Raw genomic sequence first — 27,592 nt, 5'->3', positions numbered from 1 at the left:
CATGTCTCTGAAACCAAGATTGTATCTCCTTTGTTAGCCCTACTTTGACTTGATTGATTAATGTTTCTTAAATGATTTCTTTGTCATTATTGATTCATTGTCAAAGTTAGATTATAGTCAATTAATCTTTGTTCGAAAGAAAGTGTCGTAAAATTCTTCTTTTCCTTCGAAACATAACTGTCGTAAAGTATTCGTTCTTGTAAAAAGATTGATTGATTGTATGTTCATTAGTTTCCTTTTTTTATCATAACATTAAGGCAATCGAAAAGTAAAAATTGCATCGTGCATTGAAAAAGTTTGTGTGTGCTCGTAGGAATAGTTTAGGGAAATTGCATTAGATTGTGCTCTTTTCTCTCTAATTGAAAGAAATCTGGTTGTTCTATCCCTATTAGCTAAAATTTTCATTGTTAAATTGAATGGAAAGAATGCTTATCATATTAGTTTCATTCTATGTGTTGGATACCTATACCAATAGGTTTCATATTTCATGATGGGCAAGGGAAAGTCCAAATATGCTCTGCTTTGATATCACAAAGATCCCATATTTCCTAGAGAACAAGAGGTGTGTAAAGTGTTTCAATGTTGATGACCTTATTTCAAATTTTGATGGATGATCCAACAGTTTAACCTGGATCATGCCATGTTTCAATTTTGAGTTATAGAATAGAGAAAGAAGTCTGTCCAAACTGCTTAATCTTGACAGACAAGTAGTTCAGGTAGAGAAGAAAAGGTTCCCAACAGCCTAATCTGGGACCTTGGAAGAGATAAGGGTAGAAGTAGATAGAAAAAGCAAAAGAAAAAGCCAAAGAAAAGAAAAGGCAAGTAAGGGTTTGCAAGTCCAAATGCACCCTCGAAGAAGAAATAAAAATGCTAGGTAAGTAGCTGGGTAAGTAGTTGGGGTTGCAGAAAGGTTATCCCTATCATTGCAAGAATGGTGATGGTGGGCAGCAAGGCAAAAGATTACAGCAGGAAGCATGACTAATTTCCCTCACTCCCCTCTAATTTCATTTCTAACATTCCCTCACTAGCCTGAGATTCATGGAGGAGACTAAGGTTTCATGGTGTTTCTTAATCTTTAAGAAGCCACATTTCTTGTCTAAGGATCTTTTCATTTTGATCTACTCTTAAAACCAAGTTTGTTTCATATAAACTTAATGGTTTCTCCCTCCACTTACCCCCTCCTCCATAACTAACACTAACCCTACTATATAAATCCCTTATATCACCTTTTTCCCTAATATTACTAACACCAAGGTGTATAAATCCCAAAATCTTATAAATACCCCCCCCTTGGCATTATAGCCAATAAAGTCTCGAGTCAGGGATCAAATGACACCAGGTCATGTTGATGAACCTATGCCAACTACCCCTTCCCCTTCATGAGCTAATTTCCCTATTTTTACCCCTTTTGCACATAAAAAACCCATAAAAAGCCCTAAATCCCCACCTTTACCCGCTTCAAAGGGCAAAAAGCATCAAAAACCCACTTTTCCGCCATATAACCAAGGTTAAGCGCATATAATTGTTTTTTCAAAATACATTAGAAATGCGTTCAAAACATGTTTTATTGCCTCCGCCCGCTTCCGTATACACCGCCCATGTCACCTCCCCGGTGACCGTTAGATCAGGCCCTCCAGATCTGACGGCCTTGATCGCGTCGGAGTCCTTCCGACGTCCGACAGTTACCCGTACTATTTCCCCGTCACGTCAGGCGTCCGACCATCGTCCGATCAACCTCCGCAGATCCAACGGCCACCATGACGTCGGACCTCATCCGATGCCCGAAACTTAACTCCCGACGTCCGTATTTTGAGGACGTCACTCCGCTGCCACGCGCCCTCATCACAATGCGTCGGACGTACAACTGACGGATACCGCCCCCGTACAGGAAGTGGTGCGATACGAAACCACTGTTGGTTTCCAGTTTCCCCATCCCGCCTGCTCACGTCATCGCCGCGTCAGCAACATGTCAGCGCCCCGTCACCCAGGTACGTTGTCTCGTCATTCCCTAGCCCTGCCATTGGTCCACCTGTCCTGCCATCTCACTGCCCCTGTGGACCAACCAGACCCCGCCATGTCACCCGATGACGTCAGCATGACGTCATCCGACCTTGACCCCACCAATGACGTCATGCTGACGTTAGCACGGATTCGCGCCAAAAGCACCAAAAGGTCTATTTTAGCCAAAAATTCGTGTTTTTTGCCATTTTTGTGCGTTCGTCGTCGTTTTACTCTGCATGCAAGCTACGTCTAAACCTGCACCAGCCGCGGAAAATTGTCTCCTGACCACCAGAACGTCCATTTCTTCAGCGCCAGCAAGCTCTGACCGATCCAAATTTACAGGTCCCCTCACTGCCAAGCACACAAACTGGAGCAGCAGCCTCCTCCTCAACTGCCCAACATCAAGCTACAAGAACTGGTGAAAACATCGCAGAAAAAGGCAAAGAGATGGAGCAGCAAGGGCAGCAGGAAGAGCAGGAACAGCAGGAACAACAACAAAACCAACAACAGCAAGCAGAAGGGCTGCAGCAAGGGCAGCAAGAAGAATCAGAACAGCAAGATCAACAACATCAAGAAGAACAAGGGCAGGAGCAGTCTGCCCAGCAAAAGAAAACAGTGGAGACTCCTCAGACCACTGAAAGAACGGGGCCTACAAGACAAGACACTACCTTTGATGCCTCGGTCCTCCAAACCCCTCAAAAGGAGGATACATTTGTCTTTAGAAAAAGAGACAGAGAGACTCCCCTGACATCCTCTATAGACCAGGGAGAGAAAAGGCAGAGACTCAATGATTTTCCAGAGGAGGATATAGCAATAAGAGAGGCATTGGGCATGGGCCCACCCAGCAGAGAAACTTCAGCAAGTTCCTTCCAGCAGGAACAAGACAGGACCATGGGAGGGGAGGTCAGCTCCTCCAGCCAGCAGAAAGAGGGACAAGTAAGCATTAAGCAGCAGTTCATAGACATCAAGAGAAGGAGTGACCCTATCAAGGTACAATTGTACAATCACCTGCTAAACATGGCTCCTTCCAATCAGCAGAGACTTATGTCTGCTTTTGATGTAAGTGAAGGCAAATTGACAATGAGTCACTTTAGGCCTACAGCACTCCGGCTACAATCCACTGCTGACTACCTTAGGACCAATCTAGAGGTACTTGCCAAAGACATACACCCTATGGACAAAATTGAGCTGCATAAGCAAACTGGAGAAATGGTGTATGCTTCATTGGCCGACAAGACTTTGGATAATTACAAACTAACCAGCAGTCTGAATGCCACAGCTTCCCAGCTAGAACTGGAGAGGGCCTCTTCTCAGGCCAAAGACAACAAGATAAGAGCCCTGGAGGAAATCATTGTAGAAATTGGGCACAATCCCAATGACATCAAAGGGATACAAGAGATCTTGAAACTTAGAGATGCTGACATGGCTGCACTGAGAAAGAAGATCAAAATTCCAGCCACTATCCACCCACAGACTGATGAGGTAGCTAAGCAAAGGTATGAGCAGGATTCTACTGACCTGCTAATTTCCATTTACAAAGAGCTTGTGAAGGCACAAGAAAAATTGGGGCAATATGAAGCTACACAAGCACCTCTACAAGCATCATCAAAACAAGCACAAGAAGGGCAGACATCTCAGCCTCCTCCTCAAGTCATCAATCTTGAGGAGACTGTTCCTACTACGGTGCCTCCACCTCAGCAGGCTGAACAAACAGCCACATCTACTTCAGCAGCACCCATCAGCACAGATCAGAGCCTAGATATGCAGAAGTTAAAGAATGAAATACAAATTCTGGAAGCCCAGATGACAGAGCTGAACGAAACTAAGGAAAAGCTGGCCAAGGTAAATGAAAGGCATGATAAGACAAAGAGAGAGGTGGGAGAAAAGGCCAAGGAAATCAAAGCTCTTAAAGACAGGATCAAGGAGCTTGAGAATGAGCTCAAGCTAGATAAAATCATAGCAGAGATCAGAGCAATGATATGGTCCAATATTGGTAAATCCATCAACAACCAATGGCCATACATCGAGACAATCCATGAGCAACTAGAGCTCATACCAAAGGCACAGAGAGAAATCCGAACATCAAGGGCCTTATTGGGAAATATGCCTGAAGTTGCTACAAGAATGATCAATGTGCTCAATCACAAAACAAGCTCTCAGTTAGCCACCATTGGAATCACAAACAGAACTGAGACTATTCAAATGATCAAGAGGGTTCTTACTCTCAGAGGTCTAGTGCAGACATTGGACAGGAGAACCCAGGATATGCAGACAGAGGTAAATAAGTTCATGGAGAAGTTTCAAGTGTTGCAGAGTAGAGGACTCCCTAGCTTACTGAACAACAGAGGGAAATTATTCACCCATGAACAGTATGCTAAAAGAGTAAATGTTTTTGCCTCAGCACAGGTCAATGAGAAGGCCAGCACTTCAGAAGACACAGGGCCTATTACAGGACAGATTTTCTATAGTAAGATAGAAAATCTACTTTTTATAATGAATGAAATTAATCACTTGTTTGATGTAGCCCCAACTTTTTTCAAATACACAGAAGCTGAAGAGACAATGGAGGCCATCCTCAAGCATCAGCTCCCTACACAGGAATGGTGGACAGATGCAATTCAGAGAATTTTGTAAACAGTAAGTCATACACCAACTTCTGTTTTTTTTTTCTACAAATTTTGATGAAAAGAACAGTCAACAAAGTCAGCAGGCATCATAAAATCAAAGCTGAGCCAACTCAGTGGATGTAGAGGCCAACAAAGCAGAAAAAAGGGAACCACAGCTGGCAAACCCGAAAACTCACTGCGCAGGCAAAAGTAAATGCGTACCTCCAGAATTAATACAGAGTAATGCAACCGACTTAGTGGCTCTTAAAAGTCAAGACAATCCTCTGACAGACATAAAGGGCATTTACGCTGCATTTAACATTGTAATAACTTCTTGCCTACTTTCTGAACACTACTGAAGATATTTTCTCTCTCTCAGATGACTCAATGCCTGAGATATTTTGTATACGCATTTCTATAAAGTCCCCTTGGCACAAGATTGCAAGGGTTGTTGGAAATTTCTCCTGAAGAGTCTCTTATGCTGTAATTGTTTTCTGAAAGTCAATAAAGGAAAGCAATGGAATTTCATGGATGCTTGATGTGTTGAAGATGTTCTGTGCCTGTTCATGATTGCTGGATCCCTGCGTATCTTACCATGCAAATAAGTCTCTGTAACTTTCTCCATGTTTAGTTTGTTTTGTTATAAATCCATATACGCTATCTGATTTCCGATATTAAGCAACAGAGAAAAAGAATAACTCCCAGGATTTGCTCACTGAGCACCCTGAGTTCAATCTGTGTTGTTTATAAATGTTTTCTTCAGGTGTAATCTATATAAACTGTGATTCTTAAGCTGCTGCACTTTCAGAATACATCTTTCACATTGGCCACTGTCACAGGAATTCATAACTTTGCTCCTGTGCTCTGCGTTCATTTTCATTTCACCAACATAACAGAAAATTCTTAACAGATTTCTGCTGGTTGACACATATCATCACTCAAGTTTAAATTTGTCTGTCAAATACACAATAGGCCTTGCAGTTAGAACACTACTCAACATATAAGACCATCTCACAGCACCTAGACTCCATTGCCCAATGGAAACTCACCATCAAACTATTACATCATAAGAACTGAAAGAGGTCCTTCAACCAAAACACAAACAAAACCTGAGCATCATAGCTAGCCTAAAACACAAATATAACAAAGATAAATCATAAAGAGAGAGCCCTCTCTGGTTGCAGTTGGGCTAGGAACTGTAACCCAAAGATTGGTTAGTGGTTACCCCGGCCGTATTCCCTTGGGAGTCATAGGGAACAACCTGGGTGTTAACATAATTGGCGACTCCACTGGGGAATTCTTAAAATTTTTCAATTACTATCTATCTTCCAAAGCTACCAGTAAGCCTGAAACCAGCCAAGAGGCCTCAGAACTGTTTCTGTAATACAGGGACAGCTTTAGGGAAGAGCTAGTTAGGGAATCTTCATCCTAGCTTTGAAACATATATAGTTATTCCAAAATTCTCATCCAGTCCTTGCACACATAAAACCTTCTATATAAGCTCTAAAAGGACAATTAGAAGCTGGCTCCCAAAAGAAACCCAAGGCACACTAGGGCAAACCCTGACCCAAATCAACCCATCATTGTTGATAATCCGAATATCATTCCAAAGAACATTAGGAGACAGCAAAAGCAGGAGAAGCCTGCTGATTCAGATATAAGTTCAGATCAACCTATCCTCATTCCCACTCCCTGCAAAGTTCTTTTCCGGTCCACCCCTAGTTCCCCTAGTTCATCATCAACACCTCAAAGTCCTCCTCTCACATCTTCACCCACCACACATACCCTTTCAACCACTCCCCCATTTGTGACCCATCCCATTAACCCTGTTACACCAGTAATCCCTGCTGTCCCATTTGTTCCTGTCAACCCTATAAATCCCATAAACATGGCCAACAGGTATGCACCTCTGCAGATACCAGCTAATGCTGTGGCCTTACCTCAAGATTATCAAAGTAAAATCTCATATTTTGACTCAAATGGCTCTCTAACAGCTATCCAGCATGCCAAGAAGATGCAAGACCACTTTGAGACCTATGAAATAGATGATGACACAGTCAGAATGAGAATTTTTGTTCAAAGTTTAACTGGGGATGTTAGAACTTGGTTCAGATCCCTCAATGCAAACTCCATTGCAACACCTGATCAGCTTTACGAAGCTTTTACTGAGAGATGGGAGAAGAAGAAAGATCCTCTCCACGTACTCGGTGAATATGACACTATTAAGAGAGGTCCTCAGGAGACAGTTTTGGAATATTGTGCTAGGTTTAACAATGTATATAATGCTATTCCACAGAACTTAAGGCCTCCTCCTGATTTAGCCCTATATAAATTCCCTGATGGTTTTGACCCTGATATGGCCTATCAGCTAAAAGAAAGAGATCCTCCAACCCTTGTAGAAGCTCAAAGGGTTGCGGTCACAGTAGAGGCTAACCTAATTGCCAAAAGAAACAGGGAAAAGTTGGAGAAAAGGACTACCTTCAAAGAAGAACCCTCGGGTTTTGATCAAAAGCTGGACGCAATACTAAACAACATGAAGAGATTGGGTGAAAGAGTGGAATCAGTTGAAAGAAAATCATCATGGGAAGCATTACAAAGCAACCCTCCTAGAAACCCGAATTTTAGGAGAACTCAGAACCCAAACATAGGAAAGACAAGTGCTGACCAAGACATTAGACCCCCTTTTCAAGAAAATTATGCAGAAACTTCCACATCTAATGAACTTAACGAAGATCCGGAGATTAACTTAATGGGTCTGGATGGTAAAAGCCATGTTTTCTTAACACAAGAGGACCATGAGGAGGATGAAATCAAAACATTCCAAACCAAGTCAGGAGAATCTTTTGATTTTAAACAGGGATATGATACTGCTGTCTATGAAGTCCATAAACAGTACAAACTAAGGAGTAGGACTGTAAATGTAAATCAACCTGAAAAGATAAAATATAAACAGCAGTCTAAAGAAACCACAGTCACAGAACCTAATGACAAAGCAAACTTGCCTACAAACGAAGTAGTGGTCGAAGAGGTTACTGAACTACTATCACCACTACAACAGCCCATGGCAACTTCGTCCTCTCACCCTGATTTAAATACTACCCCTCAAAACATGGGTGAAAAGAGCAGGTCTCGAAGTCAAGATGAAATCCAACAAGAAGATTTAATGAACAAAGAAAGGACTGCTATCCGTGACTCCAAAGCCCAAGCTGACAAACCTTTTGACCTAGGCACAGAGATCGGTAAGCTAAAAATAGCAATTCCCCTCTCAGAGCTAGCCAAGCATGACATATACAAGCAACAGATCAAGAAATCCCTTCAACTCACTAATAGCAAAGATGATGTAAATGTGCTAGATGACACTCCGGAATTACTGTTTGGCCCAGAGGTAGATGGAAAAACAATGGTCACAGGGATATTACCTTTTTATGTCAGCTTGCATGTTCATGATAAAATACTGCATAATGCAATGTTCGACTCAGGCGCCTCTCACAACCTTATGCCAAAAGCAGTCATGGAAAGATTGAACTTGGATATAACAAGACCATACAAAGACCTGTTTTCCTTTGATTCTAGTCAAGTCAAATGTTTAGGCCTAATAAAAGATTTATGTGTATCCCTGGTTCAATACCCTAATAAAACCATTCTAATGGATGTTGTAGTCGCTGATATCCCACCTAAATATGGGATGCTGTTATCAAGATCATGGGGGGCCAAACTCCAAGGCTCCCTGCAATTAGACATGTCATATGCCACCATCTCTGTCTTTGGGCAACCAAAGAGACTTTACAGGGAAACACTCATGAAGTACATGGTCAGCAGTGAAGAAAAGCCTCAAAATTTTCCAATATATGCTGTCCATTCAGACATAGACTCCTTCATTCTCTTCAATGACAGTGCAAGCCTCTCAAACAATGATATTGGAACTAAGAAACTCTTGCAAGAACAAAACATTAATCAAGCAAGTGGCACCCATAAAACATCAATCAGTCCAACAATAGACATTATCCCTCCTCTAGCTGTCAAAGATTGTCAAACAAGTGATGAAACTGTCCTAGAAAACAAGCGGGAAAAGAAACCCCAACTCCTGCTTACATGGCCATCACATGAACAGATTTTTAAACCTCCTTTTCAACAAGATATCCTGTGGATCTTAGAATTTGATGGCTCGGTTAACAAGTTAGGGGCAGGAGCTGGAGTTTGGATACATAACAAAGGGAAAGACCATGCAGAAGGCAGGGCTTATAGATTAAATTTTAGATGCACTAATAACATGGGAGAATATGAGGCTCTATTACTAGGTCTCAAACTAGCAAAGTCATTACAAGCTCCTAGGCTTTCCATCATGGGAGATTCTGATCTAGTAATTCAACAAGTGAAAGGAAGTTTTGTCACCAATGACAAAAGGTTGAGATCTTACAGGTCTGCTGTAATTGAAATATTGGAGACTTTCTCTGAGTTCTTTATCACAAAAATTTCAAGGGGCCACAATCTCCACGCACACAGTTTGGCAACATTTGCCAGCACTTTCAAATTCCCACTAGAACCCAATAACTGTTTCACAGCCGAGGTCAGATACAGACCCTCTATTCCAAACAATGTCAAAGAATGGCAAGTATTTGAGAATGATATGCAAATAAACAATTTTCTAACCTCACAACAAGAGTTTGCAGGATTATATATTGACACTGAATCAGCAAATCAATCACAAATACTTGAGGAAGCAAGTCAATCACAAATACAGTTCCAACAGAAAGCTCAGCCAATATCACCTAGAACAGCAAAACAATTATTGAATCCAACCATTTTCAATAATCAGAACATTTAGCAAATTCACCAAATTGACTGTGAAGAGGTGAGCAACGCTAAAGCTGAAATCATACAACTCAAAGACAACTTCCTTCCAGTAGGCCTTACCCCACTAGAGGACATTTTTGATTCAAATGCTGTCCCCAGGAAACCAAAGATGCAGCCATTAGATGCAGCAGTTGAAGAATGCAACATTGGTACTATTGACAAGCCTAAAATAATAAAGCTATCTGCTTCTTTGCCCCCTGATCAAAAACCCAAATACATCGACCTCTTTAAAGAGTTTCAAGATGTTTTTGCATGGGGTTATGAGGATCTAAAGTCCTATGACACCTCTGTCATCCAGCATACCATTCCCCTTGTTACACTAAAAAATGTCACCATGACCACTTACAGTTAGTATGGCTCAAATCAACAGTCATGCTACCCTCTTAGGCAAGTCTTATGCCTCTGCTATCCATCTCAAACTCAAAGAAGAGAGAAAGTCTTGTCAAAAATATGTTTATCTCTGGGGTCGCAGGTTCTCTCTAGCCTTACCTACGGGGACGCTCACAATGTTCACAAAAGCTGCGTCCTTGGACGCTCTGTATGTTAAAGGACAGGTGCGTCCTTCTGTAAAAGGCAAAATGCGCGAGTTTCATCTTAAAAAAGTTACTTGTGGTTACTTCTAGAACTTTCTAGAGGTCGGTTTGATGAATTGGATGCGCCTCCAGTTGGTTCATGTATCTCTATTAAGGAGGAACTTATCCCATCAATAAGGGAACTATCCCACCCAAAGAGGGGGATTATCCCATTGATGGTGGACCTGAATAACCTCTTTACAGCACTATAAATAAAGACATTGAGCCAGAGGGAGAGGAGGTTGAAGCTATACATTTTCTTTGGGTAAATGCTGCAGGAATTAGGACTCCCATTTAGAACCTTGTGAGGAGAGATTGTCTTTGCTTGATTCTACTTGGAAGTGGGTGAGCTTTGTCAAAGTAGAGGAAAACCCTTGATGGACCCTGGGAGGAACTTGCACAACACCAAGGCCAGGTTGTAAGAGTTTCTTTGTTTCGTTATTAATACAAACTGGTTCATTTTTCTCAATAGCTTGTGTTAATGAGTTATTTCATGTGTTCCTTGGTCTGCATGTTGAATATATGTTTTATTATATGAGATGCAAGTGCTTGGTAATTGTTTGATTGTTTGTGGTTGCAGGAATTGATGTGAAGGAGGAGCTCATCCGGATCGGCAAGGACGGACTACAACAACAGCGTTTTGGAATAAGGTAAGCCTAAACACTTGTTGTTTTCATGTTTTAAAAGGTGTATTTAGAGAAAGATCGCTCCATTTTGTCTTGTTTGTCGCTAGAGAGTTTAGACTCCTAGGGAGGTCAGTTGTGTCCGCACAAACGACTTTTTCCGCCACGACACCCCTCAAGCCTAATCAAAAACCATTCAAACAGAAATTGAGAAGGATCAATCCTGTGCTCCTTCCTTCCATTGAAAAGGAATTGCAAAAAATGTTCAAAGCTGGCATAATAGCACCAATCAGATTCTCTGAATGGATTTCCAACTTAGTCCCTACAAGGAAAAAGACTGGTGAGATTAGACTTTGTGTAGACTTAAGGAATCTAAATCAAGTATCACTCAAAGATAACTACCCTCTACCCAAAATGGATCATATTCTCCAAAGAGTGGTGGGGGCTTCAAGAATCTCATTGCTTGATGGATTCTCAGGATTTAATCAAATCCTAGTACACCCTGATGATCAAGACAAAACTGCATTTACAACTCCATGGGGAACTTTCAAGTATGTAAAAATGCCCTTTGGACTGAAAAATGCAGGGGCAACTTTTCAAAGAGCAATGGACATTGCTTTTGCAAAAGAGATTCATGACTTCCTAGTCATTTACTTAGATGATCTTACACCCTTTTCAAAATCTGACCACGAACACTTGAAACATTTGAGACAGATTTTCATAACATGCAGGAAATATGGTATTTCCTTAAACCCCAAGAAGTCATTATTTGGCTTGGAAGAAGGGAAACTCTTAGGACACATTATTTCAAAAGATGGCATAAGAATTGATCCAGACAGGATACAAGCTATCCTACAAATGCCTCACCCAAGGAATGTCAAGGAGTTGCAGGGATTCTTAGGAAAAATTAACTTTTTAAGAAGGTTTATCCCGAATTTAGCAGAACTAATCAGATTATTAAACAATATGCTAAAGAAAGATTCAAAGGTCAAATGGACTGTTGAAGCAAAACAAGCCTTTGAAAGCATAAAATTGGCATTAACTGAAACCCCAGTGTTAACCAATCCTCAGTTTGACAGAGACTTTATCATTTTCTCCTTTGCCTCCCAACATACTATTGCTGCTGTTTTATTACAGAAAGATGACCAAGGTAATGAGAAGCCTATTGCCTTCTTCAGCAGAGCTCTTAGAGATGCCCCTCTAAAGTACCAAATTATGGAGAAACAAGCCTATGCTTTGATCAAAGCTATTAAGGACTTTAGGATTTACATCCTTTACTCCCATGTTGTGGCTTATGTACCAAGTCCTATTGTCAAAGACATTCTCACCCAAGAAAACTTAGAGGGCAGGAGAGGAAAATGGATTGCCAATATACTAGAATTTGACATTGAAATTAAACCTACAAAGCTGATAAAAGGGCAAGGTTTGGCCAAATTAATGACAGAAGCAAATTTCCAAGCCTTAGATATCAATCAACTGGACAGTGAAACAGAGCTGGCGACTCCAAAGATCAATGTAGCCTTTGAACAATCTCCTTGGTACTCTGATATCTGCTATGTGTTACAAAACCTGTGTGCTCCCCCAGGACTGTCCAGAACTAAGTGTAGGTTCCTAAAAATGAAAACATCTAGATTTTGTGTGATGGATGGAAATTTACTTTGGAAAAACCATGAAGGTATATTGCTGCACTGTCTAATGGAGAATGAAACTAACAATATCATGCAAGATCTCCATGCTGGAGACTGTGGTGGACATTTGTACTGGAAGTCCACTGTGGACAAGATATTGAGGGCTGGTTATTACTGGCCCACCATGTTCTCTGATGTTAAGAAATTCACAGCCTCATGCCACAAATGCCAACTGTTTGAAGGCAAAAGACAGTTGCTGCCACTTCCTTTGAAGCCCATTGCAACAGAGAGACCTTTCCAACAATGGGGCTTGGATTTCATTGGGGAAATTCATCCCTCATCTTCAGGGCAACACAGATGGATTTTAACAGCAACAGACTACTTCACCAAGTGGATTGAAGCTGCCCCATGCAGACAAGCAAATGATTCAGTAATTATTCAGTTTTTGGAAAACAATATACTGGCTAGATTTGGCTGTCCGGACAAGATAATAACAGACAATGCTGCTGCCTTCAGATCCAAGAAAATGGTGAACTTCTGGCATAAATTTCACATTACTTTGGGCCATTCTACTGCTTACTATCCCCAAGGAAATGGCCTTGCTGAATCATCAAGCAAAAGTTTAATAAATATCATAAAGAAGGTGCTGGAAGAGAACAAAAAGAACTGGCATAAGAAACTAGTAAATGCTTTATGGGCAGATAGACTAACAACAAAAAGATCAATTGGGACCAGCCCATATGAGTTAGTCTATGGATTAGAAGCCAAATTTCCCTCATCACTAGGAGTGCCGGTTATGAAGCTTCTGCAAGAGAGTCAAGCAGAGCCAAATGATATGCAAAGGAGGATCAATCAGATAATCTGTTTACAGCAAACTAGAGAACAAGTTTTCAGCAGAGTGCAAATATTACAAGAAAAATTAAAAAAAGCCTTTGATAGAAGAACCAAAGCAGAAGATTTCAATGTGGGAGACAAAGTTTTAAGATGGGATGCAAGAAGAGAAGAGAAAGGAAAACATGGAAAATTTGATTCTTTATGGAGAGGACCATGTGCTGTCCAAGCAGTACAAGGTAACAACACTTACTTCCTTAAAAGTCTGACTGAAACTGACTTGGATGAAGGTCCTGTCAATGGCAGGATGCTGAAGCATTATTTTGACTATTTCCCACGATTGCAACATCAGGTTCCCTTGTATATATACAGATGTACATATTATTTCTATTTAGATTGTAAAAATGCAGTTTCCTAAGTGATTCACCAAACAGCAAAAGGCAAATAGAATCAGAGGTCTTCCAAGGAAGAAACACACAATTTTGACACATTAATGCAGCAAATTTCAAAGATTGGTATGGGCAGCTAGAGAGTAAGGCAATCTGACCTGCTGTTCTTGGTCTTTCAAAAGAAAAACCATCCCCATGTGGAGCCACTGTTGGATACCTATACCAATAGGTTTCATATTTCATGATGGGCAAGGGAAAGTCCAAATATGCTCTGCTTTGATATCACAAAGATCCCATATTTCCTAGAGAACAAGAGGTGTGTAAAGTGTTTCAATGTTGATGACCTTATTTCAAATTTTGATGGATGATCCAACAGTTTAACCTGGATCATGCCATGTTTCAATTTTGAGTTATAGAATAGAGAAAGAAGTCTGTCCAAACTGCTTAATCTTGGCAGACAAGTAGTTCAGGTAGAGAAGAAAAGGTTCCCAACAGCCTAATCTGGGACCTTGGAAGAGATAAGGGTAGAAGTAGATAGAAAAAGCAAAAGAAAAAGCCAAAGAAAAGAAAAGGCAAGTAAGGGTTTGCAAGTCCAAATGCACCCTCCAAGAAGAAATAAAAATGCTAGGTAAGTAGCTGGGTAAGTAGTTGGGGTTGCAGAAAGGTTATCCCTATCATTGCAAGAATGGTGATGGTGGGCAGCAAGGCAAAAGATTACAGCAGGAAGCATGACTAATTTCCCTCACTCCCCTCCAATTTCATTTCTAACATTCCCTCACTAGCCTGAGATTCATGGAAGAGACTAAGGTTTCATGGTGTTTCTTAATCTTTAAGAAGCCACATTTCTTGTCTAAGGATCTTTTCATTTTGATCTACTCTTAAAACCAAGTTTGTTTCATATAAACTTAATGGTTTCTCCCTCCACTTACCCCCTCCTCCATAACTAACACTAACCCTACTATATAAATCCCTTATATCACCTTTTTCCCTAATATTACTAACACCAAGGTGTATAAATCCCAAAATCTTATAAATACCCCCCCCTTGGCATTATAGCCAATAAAGTCTCGAGTCAGGGATCAAATGACACCAGGTCATGTTGATGAACCTATGCCAACTACCCCTTCCCCTTCATGAGCTAATTTCCCTATTTTTACCCCTTTTGCACATAAAAAACCCATAAAAAGCCCTAAATCCCCACCTTTACCCGCTTCAAAGGGCAAAAAGCATCAAAAACCCACTTTTCCGCCATATAACCAAGGTTAAGCGCATATAATTGTTTTTTCAAAATACATTAGAAATGCATTCAAAACATGTTTTATTGCCTCCGCCCGCTTCCGTATACACCGCCCATGTCACCTCCCCGGTGACCGTTAGATCAGGCCCTCCAGATCTGACGGCCTTGATCGCGTCGGAGTCCTTCCGACGTCCGACAGTTACCCGTACTATTTCCCCGTCACGTCAGGCGTCCGATCAACCTCCGCAGATCCAACGGCCACCATGACGTCGGACCTCATCCGATGCCCGAAACTTAACTCCCGACGTCCGTATTTTGAGGACGTCACTCCGCTGCCACGCACCCTCATCACAATGCGTCGGACGTACAACTGACGGATACCGCCCCCATACAGGAAGTGGTGCGATACGAAACCACTGTTGGTTTCCGGTTTCCCCATCCCGCCTGCTCACGTCATCGCCGCGTCAGCAACATGTCAGCGCCCCGTCACCCAGGTACGTTGTCTCGTCATTCCCTAGCCCTGCCATTGGTCCACCTGTCCTGCCATCTCACTGCCCCTGTGGACCAACCAGACCCCGCCACGTCACCCGATGACGTCAGCATGACGTCATCCGACCTTGACCCCACCAATGACGTCATGCTGACGTCAGCACGGATTCGCGCCAAAAGCACCAAAAGGTCTATTTTAGCCAAAAATTCGTGTTTTTGCCATTTTTGTGCGTTCGTCGTCGTTTTACTCTGCATGCAAGCTACGTCTAAACCTGCACCAGCCGCGGAAAATTGTCTCCTGACCACCAGAACGTCCATTTCTTCAGCGCCAGCAAGCTCTGACCGATCCAAATTTACAGGTCCCCTCACTGCCAAGCACACAAACTGGAGCAGCAGCCTCCTCCTCAACTGCCCAACATCAAGCTACAAGAACTGGTGAAAACATCGCAGAAAAAGGCAAAGAGATGGAGCAGCAAGGGCAGCAGGAAGAGCAGGAAGAGCAGGAACAGCAACAAAACCAACAGCAGCAAGCAGAAGGGCTGCAGCAAGGGCAGCAAGAAGAATCAGAACAGCAAGATCAACAACATCAAGAAGAACAAGGGCAGGAGCAGTCTGCCCAGCAAAAGAAAACAGTGGAGACTCGTCAGACCACTGAAAGAACGGGGCCTACAAGACAAGACACTACCTTTGATGCCTCGGTCCTCCAAACCCCTCAAAAGGAGGATACATTTGTCTTTAGAAAAAGAGACAGAGAGACTCCCCTGACATCCTCTATTGACCAGGGAGAGAAAAGGGAGAGACTCAATGATTTTCCAGAGGAGGATATAGCAATAAGAGAGGCATTGGGCATGGGCCCACCCAGTAGAGAAACTTCAGCAAGTTCCTTCCAGCAGGAACAAGACAGGACCATGGGAGGGGAGGTCAGCTCCTCCAGCCAGCAGAAAGAGGGACAAGTAAGCATTAAGCAGCAGTTCATAGACATCAAGAGAAGGAGTGACCCTATCAAGGTACAATTGTACAATCACCTGCTAAACATGGCTCCTTCCAATCAGCAGAGACTTATGTCTGCTTTTGATGTAAGTGAAGGCAAATTGACAATGAGTCACTTTAGGCCTACAGCACTCCGGCCACAATCCACTGCTGACTACCTTAGGACCAATCTAGAGGTACTTGCCAAAGACATACACCCTATGGACAAAATTGAGATGCATAAGCAAACTGGAGAAATGGTGTATGCTTCATTGGCCGACAAGACTTTGGATAATTACAAACTAACCAGCAGTCTGAATGCCACAGCTTCCCAGCTAGAACTGGAGAGGGCCTCTTCTCAGGCCAAAGACAACAGGATAAGAGCCCTGGAGGAAATCATTGTAGAAATTGGGCACAATCCCAATGACATCAAAGGGATACAAGAGATCTTGAAACTTAGAGATGCTGACATGGCTGCACTGAGAAAGAAGATCAAAATTCCAGCCACTATCCACCCACAGACTGATGAGGTAGCTAAGCAAAGGTATGAGCAGGATTCTACTGACCTGCTAATTTCCATTTACAAAGAGCTTGTGAAGGCACAAGAAAAATTGGGGCAATATGAAGCTACACAAGCACCTCTACAAGCATCATCAAAACAAGCACAAGAAGGGCAGACATCTCAGCCTCCTCCTCAAGTCATCAATCTTGAGGAGACTGTTCCTACTACGGTGCCTCCACCTCAGCAGGCTGAACAAACAGCCACATCTACTTCAGCAGCACCCATCAGCACAGATCAGAGCCTAGATATGCAGAAGTTAAAGAATGAAATACAAATTCTGGAAGCCCGGATGACAGAGCTGAACGAAACTAAGGAAAAGCTGGCCAAGGTAAATGAAAGGCATGATAAGACAAAGAGAGAGGTGGGAGAAAAGGCCAAGGAAATCAAAGCTCTTAAAGACAGGATCAAGGAGCTTGAGAATGAGCTCAAGCTAGATAAAATCATAGCAGAGATCAGAGCAATGATATGGTCCAATATTGGTAAATCCATCAACAATCAATGGCCATACATCGAGACAATCCATGAGCAACTAGAGCTCATACCAAAGGCACAGAGAGAAATCCGAACATCAAGGGCCTTATTGGGAAATATGCCTGAAGTTGCTACAAGAATGATCAATGTGCTCAATCACAAAACAAGCTCTCAGTTAGCCACCATTGGAATCACAAACAGAACTGAGACTATTCAAATGATCAAGAGGGTTCTTACTCTCAGAGGTCTAGTGCATACATTGGACAGGAGAACCCAGGATATGCAGACAGAGGTAAATAAGTTCATGGAGAAGTTTCAAGTGTTGCAGAGTAGAGGACTCCCTAGCTTACTGAACAGCGGAGGGAAATTATTCACCCATGAACAGTATGCTAAAAGAGTAAATGTTTTTGCCTCAGCACAGGTCAATGAGAAGGCCAGCACTTCAGAAGACACAGGGCCTATTACAGGACAGATTTTCTATAGTAAGATAGAAAATCTACTTTTTATAATGAATGAAATTAATCACTTGTTTGATGTAGCCCCAACTTTTTTCAAATACACAGAAGCTGAAGAGACAATGGATGCCATCCTCAAGCATCAGCTCCCTACACAGGAATGGTGGACAGATGCAATTCAGAGAATTTTGTAAACAGTAAGTCATACACCAACTTCTGTTTTTTTTTTCTACAAATTTTGATGAAAAGAACAGTCAACAAAGTCAGCAGGCATCATAAAATCAAAGCTGAGCCAACTCAGCGGATGTAGAGGCCAACAAAGCAGAAAAAAGGGAACCACAGCTGGCAAACCCGAAAACTCACTGCGCAGACAAAAGTAAATGCGTACCTCCAGAATTAATACATAGTAATGCAACCGACTTAGTGGCTCTTAAAAGTCAAGACAATCCTCTGACAGACATAAAGGGCATTTACGCTGCATTTAACATTGTAATAACTTCTTGCCTACTTTCTGAACACTACTGAAGATATTTTCTCTCTCTCAGATGACTCAATGCCTGAGATATTTTGTATACGCATTTCTATAAAGTCCCCTTGGCACAAGATTGCAAGGGTTGTTGGAAATTTCTCCTGAAGAGTCTCTTATGCTGTAATTGTTTTCTGAAAGTCAATAAAGGAAAGCAATGGAATTTCATGGATGCTTGATGTGTTGAAGATGTTCTGTGCCTGTTCATGATTGCTGGATCCCTGCGTATCTTACCATGCAAATAAGTCTCTGTAACTTTCTCCATGTTTAGTTTGTTTTGTTATAAATCCATATACGCTATCTGATTTCCGATATTAAGCAACAGAGAAAAAGAATAACTCCCAGGATTTGCTCACTGAGCACCCTGAGTTCAATCTGTGTTGTTTATAAATGTTTTCTTCAGGTGTAATCTATATAAACTGTGATTCTTAAGCTGCTGCACTTTCAGAATACATCTTTCACATTGGCCACTGTCACAGGAATTCATAACTTTGCTCCTGTGCTCTGCGTTCATTTTCATTTCACCAACATAACAGAAAATTCTTAACAGATTTCTGCTGGTTGACACATATCATCACTCAAGTTTAAATTTGTCTGTCAAATACACAATAGGCCTTGCAGTTAGAACACTACTCAACATATAAGACCATCTCACAGCACCTAGACTCCATTGCCCAATGGAAACTCACCATCAAACTATTACATCATAAGAACTGAAAGAGGTCCTTCAACCAAAACACAAACAAAACCTGAGCATCATAGCTAGCCTAAAACACAAATATAACAAAGATAAATCATAAAGAGAGAGCCCTCTCTGGTTGCAGTTGGGCTAGGAACTGTAACCCAAAGATTGGTTAGTGGTTACCCCGGCCGTATTCCCTTGGGAGTCATAGGGAACAACCTGGGTGTTAACACTATGAATTGAAAATACATCACGTAATGAACCTTGAAAGGAAAATTCTTAATCAAGATCAACTTAAAATTAACTTCAATTAACCTAATGGAGAATTGTAACATAACACATAACATTTAGAGGTTCTAGGCTAGATACGTGTTCTAGCATTGTAAAACATAGCAGATGTCAATAACTTGTCTGTGATACATCCTGAGTGTGATACCTCATTCCATGTACTTGATTATATCATAGCTCGTCCACGTACCTTTAGGTATATAGGGTGGTGTTACAGTACAGAATGTATATGTGAATGCTCTCACTGTGCAGTTTTGCATTAGACAACGCTAATATGGATTGGGCCTCCACGTAATTTCAAGTGTATATGGGAGGACAACACTAGGTTTCTATCCATCCTTAGGTAACCGAGTTGGTCATCTTGTACACTATGATACACCGAACACAACATTTGGGGAGATTGCCTGCCCATACTTCTCAGTTCGCCGGGAGGTATTCTATAGTTCACAATTACTTGGTAATCCTTTTGCCTAGATCATCCCTATTTTGTTTTGTTTTATTATTTTGATTAAAATTAATTAATTCACGCGGATAGCATCCTCCATGCTCACTCCTTAGTTGATCTTAGGTTGAGACATATGGTGACAAATCCAAAGTCCACCGATCAAGGAATTCCTTTTAATGGGAATCCTAGTCCTTTTCCTCCTTTCGAAAATATTGGTGTTCCTTATATGGGTACATTGTCCCTTCCGGGACTTACCATTGGCTTGCCAATATGGTTGTTTTCAACCTCCTTGGTTCAAAATGTCGTGATTTCTCTGCAATAGAGTACTCCTCCAACTGGACAAAATCAACCTCTAGTTGATCCTAAAGTTTACCCTTCTTCCTATGTTGTTTCTTCCTCCCCTTCTTCCTCTTCACCTAGTGAAAGTATTGGTACTAATAACCAAGTGGCTAAGAAGAAGAAGAAAGGGAAAAAGAAGAAGAAGAAGCCAATTCAACAAGGGGGCAACCAAGCAACCATTTCTTTGAATGCAACTTCTGATGATAAATCGACAGATGAGCCTCACAAAGTTTGATATCCATGCAAAATTTGTGTGGGAGACCATCTTCTTTGAAATTGTGTTGATATTCCTCAAATCTTAGAAGAATGGTCTTCTCGTCCACATCATCCTGTGCCATAAACTTCTGGAGATCATGCTGGTGACACACCATCAACTAGTGGTAGTAAAGTTCATGGAAAGAAGGGTAAAGTTAAGTTTCCCTGTAGGTCCTATGAAGGGAATCACCACATTCACCTTTGTCCCTATCCAGATGAAGCCAAAAAAGTGTTAGATAACTGTCCTACTTCTTCGCAGCAACTTCCATCTGGTTACAAGAGACTCTCCCTTGATCCTTCACTAGTTGATGAATTGACTGACCAAAATCAACCATTAGTCAAACCCACTCTCTCTGAAAGTGAATCATATGAGTCTATACCTAACCAAAATCAATAGGTCAAGGAAATAGTTGACCCGATTTCACCTTCAGCTAATCGTACCTTTCCCATAGAGAGTGAGTATGATACCACTCAGGTTCTTTTCGTTTCTTCAAATTCAATTAAGGTTGGAGGCAACCCTCTTGTTCCATCAAAACAGGAGGAAAATACTCCCATTCTTGTAACACAAGGAGATAAAACTCCCGTTTCTACAGTACCCCCTCCAAGTAGTCTAGTCACTTCTTTGATTCAAATCGACTGGTAGGATGTCATCTTCCTTCTTATGTGCCTTTCTAGATCATACTACAGGTTTCTAATATGATCGTACCTTGCACTATTATAGATGAAGGTTCATCTGTTGGCAAGTGCTCGGTTCACTGTCACTTGTGCCTATTACCCAGAATTTGTTGGCTTTTAACAAAGGAACCAGTCAACCATTAGTGATCCTTCCTCAGTTGCCTATTACTTTAGGAGGAAATTTTTTTTATCTTAATGTGATGGTAGTCCTAGGCCCTTTAGATTACAATTTACTTCTTGGGCACGACTATGTTTATGACATGGGAGTTATTGTTTCAACACTCTTTTGAGTGATTTGTTTCTTGCATGAAGGCATAATTGTCACCGTTGACCAACTTTCATTTTTTGGTCCAAATATGGCTTCCAATCACCATATTCCCTAAATGGTCCTTTTGTACCAATGGTATCATCCCCGCCATAGGTTAATTATGTGGCAACCCATTCCATGCCTACATCAATTGATAATCAATTCAGTGATTTTGTACATTATGTACTAAGGGCATTGGAACCAGATCTCTCTAATGGATTCCTTGCTATGGATCCCTTCCAGAGCATTGTTCTCCTATCTGATGAGAACCTATTGGAAGTCATGACCTCTTATGAGTCATGATCAAGCAAAATGAGGATAGTTATTTTACTGTGTCAACCTCATTAAAAAATGAAACAGCTCCCATGAGGATAGTTCCTTGTCTTGTGTCAACCTCGTTAAAAAATCAAGCCAAGGATATGAGAATAGTTCTTGGTCTTGTGTCAACCTCATTAAAAAATGAAACAAAGGGTATGAGGATAGTTCCTTGTCTTGTGTCAACCTTGTTAAAAAATGAAACAAGGAACATGAGGATAGATCTTTTACTATGTCAACCTCATTAAAAAATGAAACAAGTCCATAAGGATAATTTCTTGTATTGTGTCAAGATTGTTAAAAAATGAAATAAGGAATATGATGATAGTTCATTATCTTGTGTCAACCTCATTAAAAAATGAAAACAAGAATATGAGGATAGTTCCTTGTCTTGTGTCAACCTCGTTAAAAAATGAAACCAAGGGTATGAGGATAGTTTTGGTCTTCTGTCAACCTCGTTAAGAAATGAAACAAAGGGTATGAGGATAGTTCCTTGTCTTGTGTCAACCTCATTAAAAAATGAAACAAGGAACATGAGGATAGATATTTTACTGTGTCAACCTCATTAAAAAATGAAACAAGGAATACGAGGATAGTTCGTTTTCTTGTGTCAACCTCATTAAAAAATGAAAAAAGGAATATGAGGATAGTTCCTTCTCTTGTGTCAACCTCATTAAAAAATGAAACAAGGAATCTGAGTAGAGTTCCTTGTTTTGTGTCAAGCTCATTAAAAAATGAAACAAGGACCCCTGGAGCAAAGTTCCAAGTCGAGTCTTTGATTAGATCTCATAAAATCACAGTCGATTCTTTCACTTGATCTCGTAAATGAACCTTCATTCCATCCATCTGATAGCCCCGAGTAGTCTACTTAGTTGAATTCAATGAAGCTTTGGTGGCCTGGGTGTAGGAGATATTGACAATCTTGCAAATCCTGTTACAATTTCTTCTAAATCTAATGGGGTTCCTTCTCCTTCTCCTTTCGGAGTATCAATCATCTATTTCTAGACTGATTGCTTATAAATTTCCCTTTTCGGCCACTATCACCTCTCCTTTCCCCTTAATCACCCCAACTCTTGTTATCAGGAACAATTTACACCACAGAGCCTCTTTTCCTCTATTGGAGCTGTAAATCCATGAGAGTTACGAAATAGACTATCGACAGGGCTTTTGGGTGGAATTAGCGCATTTGGGCATAAAATACACTATCAGTGGTCTCACACAACCATAATGCGATTATACACGGAAATGCACTATTGGTGGAGTTTCACTGCTATAATGCTATTTCACATGAAATACACTATCGATGGGTCTTTTACAAGGGAATCATTATACACTATCGACTAGTCTTTTGCAAGGGAAAATGTTATACACTATCACATTCACTATTGGCAGTTCCCAAAGAATGAAACACAACGTTACGACTTCCGGTGCAATAACACGTGGAGCCATTGGTAATCACAATCGGCGATTCCAATACTCCCCTACCAAACTCCCTTGCCTAAAGGCTTGCGAATGCGATAAGCCTACGGACCCAACAAGTTACTAGAGCCTCCCGTATAAGGTTTCAGGTCCGAAAGTCACACTTCAAACTTCGGCTCTTCCAAGGGTTAGTTCATCCCCGCTCCAACACAGCGATGCGATAATGGTTGTAGACCTGATAAGGGTATCAGCCATATTTAATAGAGTTTCAGGTCCAGAACTCAATTCTGACTAAGGTTTTTCACGGTTTTCCAATGTAAAACAGAGTTTCCGCCTGCAGAACTCAAGAACGCATATAAGGGAAATAGGGCATCCTGATGTAAAGGAAAACCACTCCAACAGGCTTCAATCAAAGTATTAGTTGGAAAACAAGGTCGAATCACTATTAATAAGACTCAGAAGAAAAGAAATGAAACCAATCACGCATAAATACCAGTTAACAGGAAAATACAGTTCATATGCACAGAAAGGTTTTCGGTGGTCACCACGCCTCTGGATCAACAAATACACAAGGAAAATCCCTCTTCCTTTGAGAAATATGTGATAAAAGCATGCGTTCAAAATCCTATTACAATAGCATCCAAATTACATATTGGTTCGTATTAATAACCAGATCCTAGAACAGAGGCTTAATTTAATACAACTATCAATTTTGCGAGCCATCCTCCTCGAGAACCTCCACTATGATAACTATTCCTATCTGTTCAGCAAGGTATTCTCCTCAAGAACCTCCACTATGGCTGAACATTTTAACATTTATTACATCATGATTTATTCCTAGATTCAATCTCTATGCTAAACTAGAAAAACATGGAAATTGATGGCTAAAGGATCCCACTGCTTTGCTTGTAGATTTTTTTTTGTATTTTTGGAATAAGTTTGAAGTCTTTTCCCTCTAGGTCTCATGCTCCTGCATCGAACTCCTGAGGACAAAATTCTTCATTGGCTCCTGTCCATGAACTCTTCTACAGAACTACCCAGCTTCTGTAGCATGCTTTTTGTTACCCAAGTAGCTTCAGCAGTTGGTTGATCCTTCCATTTGACCAAATACTGAAAGTACTCCTGTCCTTTGGTTTTCTTAAACACTTTCTTGTCCAAAATCCTTTCTCGCTGTAACTCTTTTGCTGTAGGTAACTGTTTTACCCAGTCAATTTCTTGTGTCTCCTGATCCTTTTCTGTATCATCTGTAGTTTCACCTTCATACTTGTACATGTCAAAAACATTCAAAATTGGTGATATTCCAACATCAGGGGGCAATTCAATTCCATATGCATTTGCAGAAAACTTCCTTAATACTCTGCATGGTCCAATTTTCTTAAACTTTAATTTTTTATACTCCGTCTTTGGAAATATTTTCTTTCCGAGGTGTGCTAAAACCAAATCTCCAACTTCAAAGTTAACCTCTCTTCTTCTCATCTCTACTCTAGTTTTGCACTTGATGTTTCTATCTTGCAGTTGTTGTTTCACTTTTTCATGTATTGCTTGCATTTCTAAAGCAAAATATTCACCCTCTGCACTTCTCATCTCATCTTTTCCCAAGTTCCTTAACTCAGATACTCCTCTTGGATGCATTCCATAAACTATATGGAATGGACTCTGTCCTATACCCTATTAGGTGAGTCATTATATGCATATTCAGCTTGTGCCAACACTTGATCCCACTGTTTGGTTTTTCTACAGTAAGAATCCTTAAAAGATTGCCCAAACTCCTATTCACTACTTCAGTATGTCCATCAGTCTGTGGATGATAGGTAGAACTAATACTCAGTTTAGTTCCCAACTTCTTCCATAATGTCCTCCAGAAATGTCCAACAAATTTGGAATCTCTATCTGAGACAATACTCTTAGGCAACCCATGCAATCTCACTATCTCCTTGAAAAACAAATTAGCAATGTGAGTAGCATCACTAGTTTTATAACATGGAATAAAATGTGCCATTTTTGAAAATCTGTCCACTACAACAAAATTTGAATCATTTCCTCTTTGATTCTTTGGTAAACCTGAAACAAAATCCATAGTTACCATATCCCAAGGCCTATCTGGAATTGGTAATGGAACAAACAAACCTGTGTTTTGGTTTCTTCCCTTTGCATATTGACAGACTTTACAAGTTTTCACATACTTTTCCACTTCATATCTCATTTTCGGCCAGAAATAAAATCTGTTCAACTATTCATAAGTATTCTATGTACCAAAATGTCCTGCAAGTACACCACTATGTTTCTCTTTGATTAAATTCTCCCTCATAGAAAAATTTGGTATGCACAGCTGATTTCTCTTAAACAACAGTCCATCTTGTAAGAAATAATCCAACCATTTACTCCTATCCATCAAAACAAGATTTTTACAAGCTTCAAATGCCTCTTTAAAATCTGGATCTATCTCATATAATTCTTTAAGAAACTCAAAACCTAACACTTGAATTTGACTCTCTTGAAGTAATACATTTCTCCTACTTAAGGCATCTGCAACTTTGTTTGATTGGCCATTTATATGCTTGAAGAAAAAATGGAAACTTTGAAGATACTCTACCCATTTAGCATGTTTCTGGCTAAGCTTTGGTTGCTGCATAATATACTGTAGTGCATGGTTATCTGAATAAAGTATGAACTCCTTTGACATCAGATAATGTCTCCACTTCCTCAATGACTGAACAACTGCATAGAACTCTTTATCATAAGAAGTTCTTTGAATCATTCATATTTTCACTAAAATAAGCTATAGGTATGTCTTCCTGACTTAAAACACCTCCAATATCTTCTCTTCTGGCATCACACTTCACTTGGAAAGGCTTACTAAAATCAGGTAAAACCAAAATAGGTTTTTCGGTGATCTTCTTCTTCAATAGCTGAAAAATTATTTTCTGCTTCAGGAGTCCATCTAAATGGTTGTTTATCCTTTTTTATGGTCTCAATAATAGGGGCATTGATCTTACTAAAATTCTTTATGAATTTCCTATAAAAACTAGCAAGACCATGGAAGCTTCTTACCTCAAAAACACTTTTAGGTGAAGGCCACTCCATGATTTCCTTGATCTTCTCTGGATCCATCTTCAGCCCTTCAGCAGAAATAACAAAACCCAAATACACTAACTCCTCTTTCATGAATGAACACTTCTTCAAAGTTGGCAATAAATTCTCTTGATGTAGCCTTTGTATGACATAATTCAGATGTCTCATGTGCTCCTCCTTAGCCCTACTGTAAACTAATATATCGTCTAGATATACTATTACAAATTTACCAATAAACTCTTTAAGAACTTCATTCATGAGTCTCATAAATGTACTTGGGGCATTTGACAACCCAAAAGGCATTACTCTCCACTCATACAATCCCTCATTTGTCTTAAGGAAGTTTTCCACTCATCCCCTTCTCTTATCCTTATCTGATGATACCCACTTTTAAGATCTAGTTTTGTAAAATACCTTGCCCCACTCAAGCAATCCATTAAATCTTCAATTCTGGTAAAGGAAATCTATACCTGATTGTGATTTTATTGATGGCTCTTGAATTAGTACACATTCTCTAGCCTCCATATTTCTTTTGACTCAACACTATTGGTACTGAACAAGGACTCAAGCTTTCTCTGATCAACCCTTTTTCAAGAAGTTCCTGTACCTGCTTCCTAACCTCTTCATTTTCTATAAGAGTCATTCTGTAAGCTACTTTGTTAGGTATATTTGCTCCAGTAATCAAATCTATATGATGGATGATTCTTCTAATGGGTGGTAACTCATTAGGAAAATCATCAATAATGATATCACAATAGTTGTCCAACATTTCTTGAATTTCAATGGGTAAATAAGAAACTTTAGTGGAGGTCATTATTACCATGGGCTTGCAAATTACAACAAAATTTACCTCATTCTCTTCAATTTGCTGCAAGTATTCCTTTCCTCCTATTAATAGAAATTTTGGAGCAGTGTTCTTTCCTGATGCATCTTCTTCTCCCATAGGCAACAACATATGATTGATACCATCTTCACCAAACTTGTAGGTGTTTCTTTTCCCATCATGCATAACTCCTCTACCATATTGCCAAGGTCTTCCAAGAAATATGTGACACACATCCATTGGCATCAGATCACATATAATTTTGTCCTTATATTTGCCCAACTACGACTCCACTTCATACTATTCATTCACTAACAGCTGAGGTCCCTTTTGTAACCATGAAACCTTGTAAGGTGTTGGATGTTTCATTGTCTTCAGCTTCAATTTCTCCACCACTTCTGTGGAGACCAAATTATCGGTGCTTCCATTATCAATGATCACCTGATAGCATTTCCCTTGAACCTTACAGACTGTTTTGAACAAAGTCTTTCTTTGTGATGGTTCAACTATCTCCTTTGCTGACTTGAGCAAAACTTTATTGATTACCAGAGATTCTCCTCTCTCTAGTACATTTGCTTCTTTTATCACTGCTGTTGTTGTTGCTTCTTCCTCAACTTGAGCAACAATTTCATTCCTCTGGCTTGTTCCTGCATTCTCTGGGAACTGAAAAGCTCTATGTCCTAGTTTGTTACATCTGTAACATCTTACTTCTCTTCCTCTTCCTCTGCCTCCTCTTCCTCTAGAAAAACTCCCTTTGCC

Source organism: Pinus tabuliformis, chromosome 2_2 (assembly GCF_031772625.1).
Source record: "Pinus tabuliformis cultivar Carrire ecotype Pingquan chromosome 2_2, CPIR1, whole genome shotgun sequence".
Classification (NCBI taxonomy): Eukaryota; Viridiplantae; Streptophyta; class Pinopsida; order Pinales; family Pinaceae; genus Pinus; species Pinus tabuliformis.
This window is presented reverse-complemented; position numbering follows the sequence as displayed.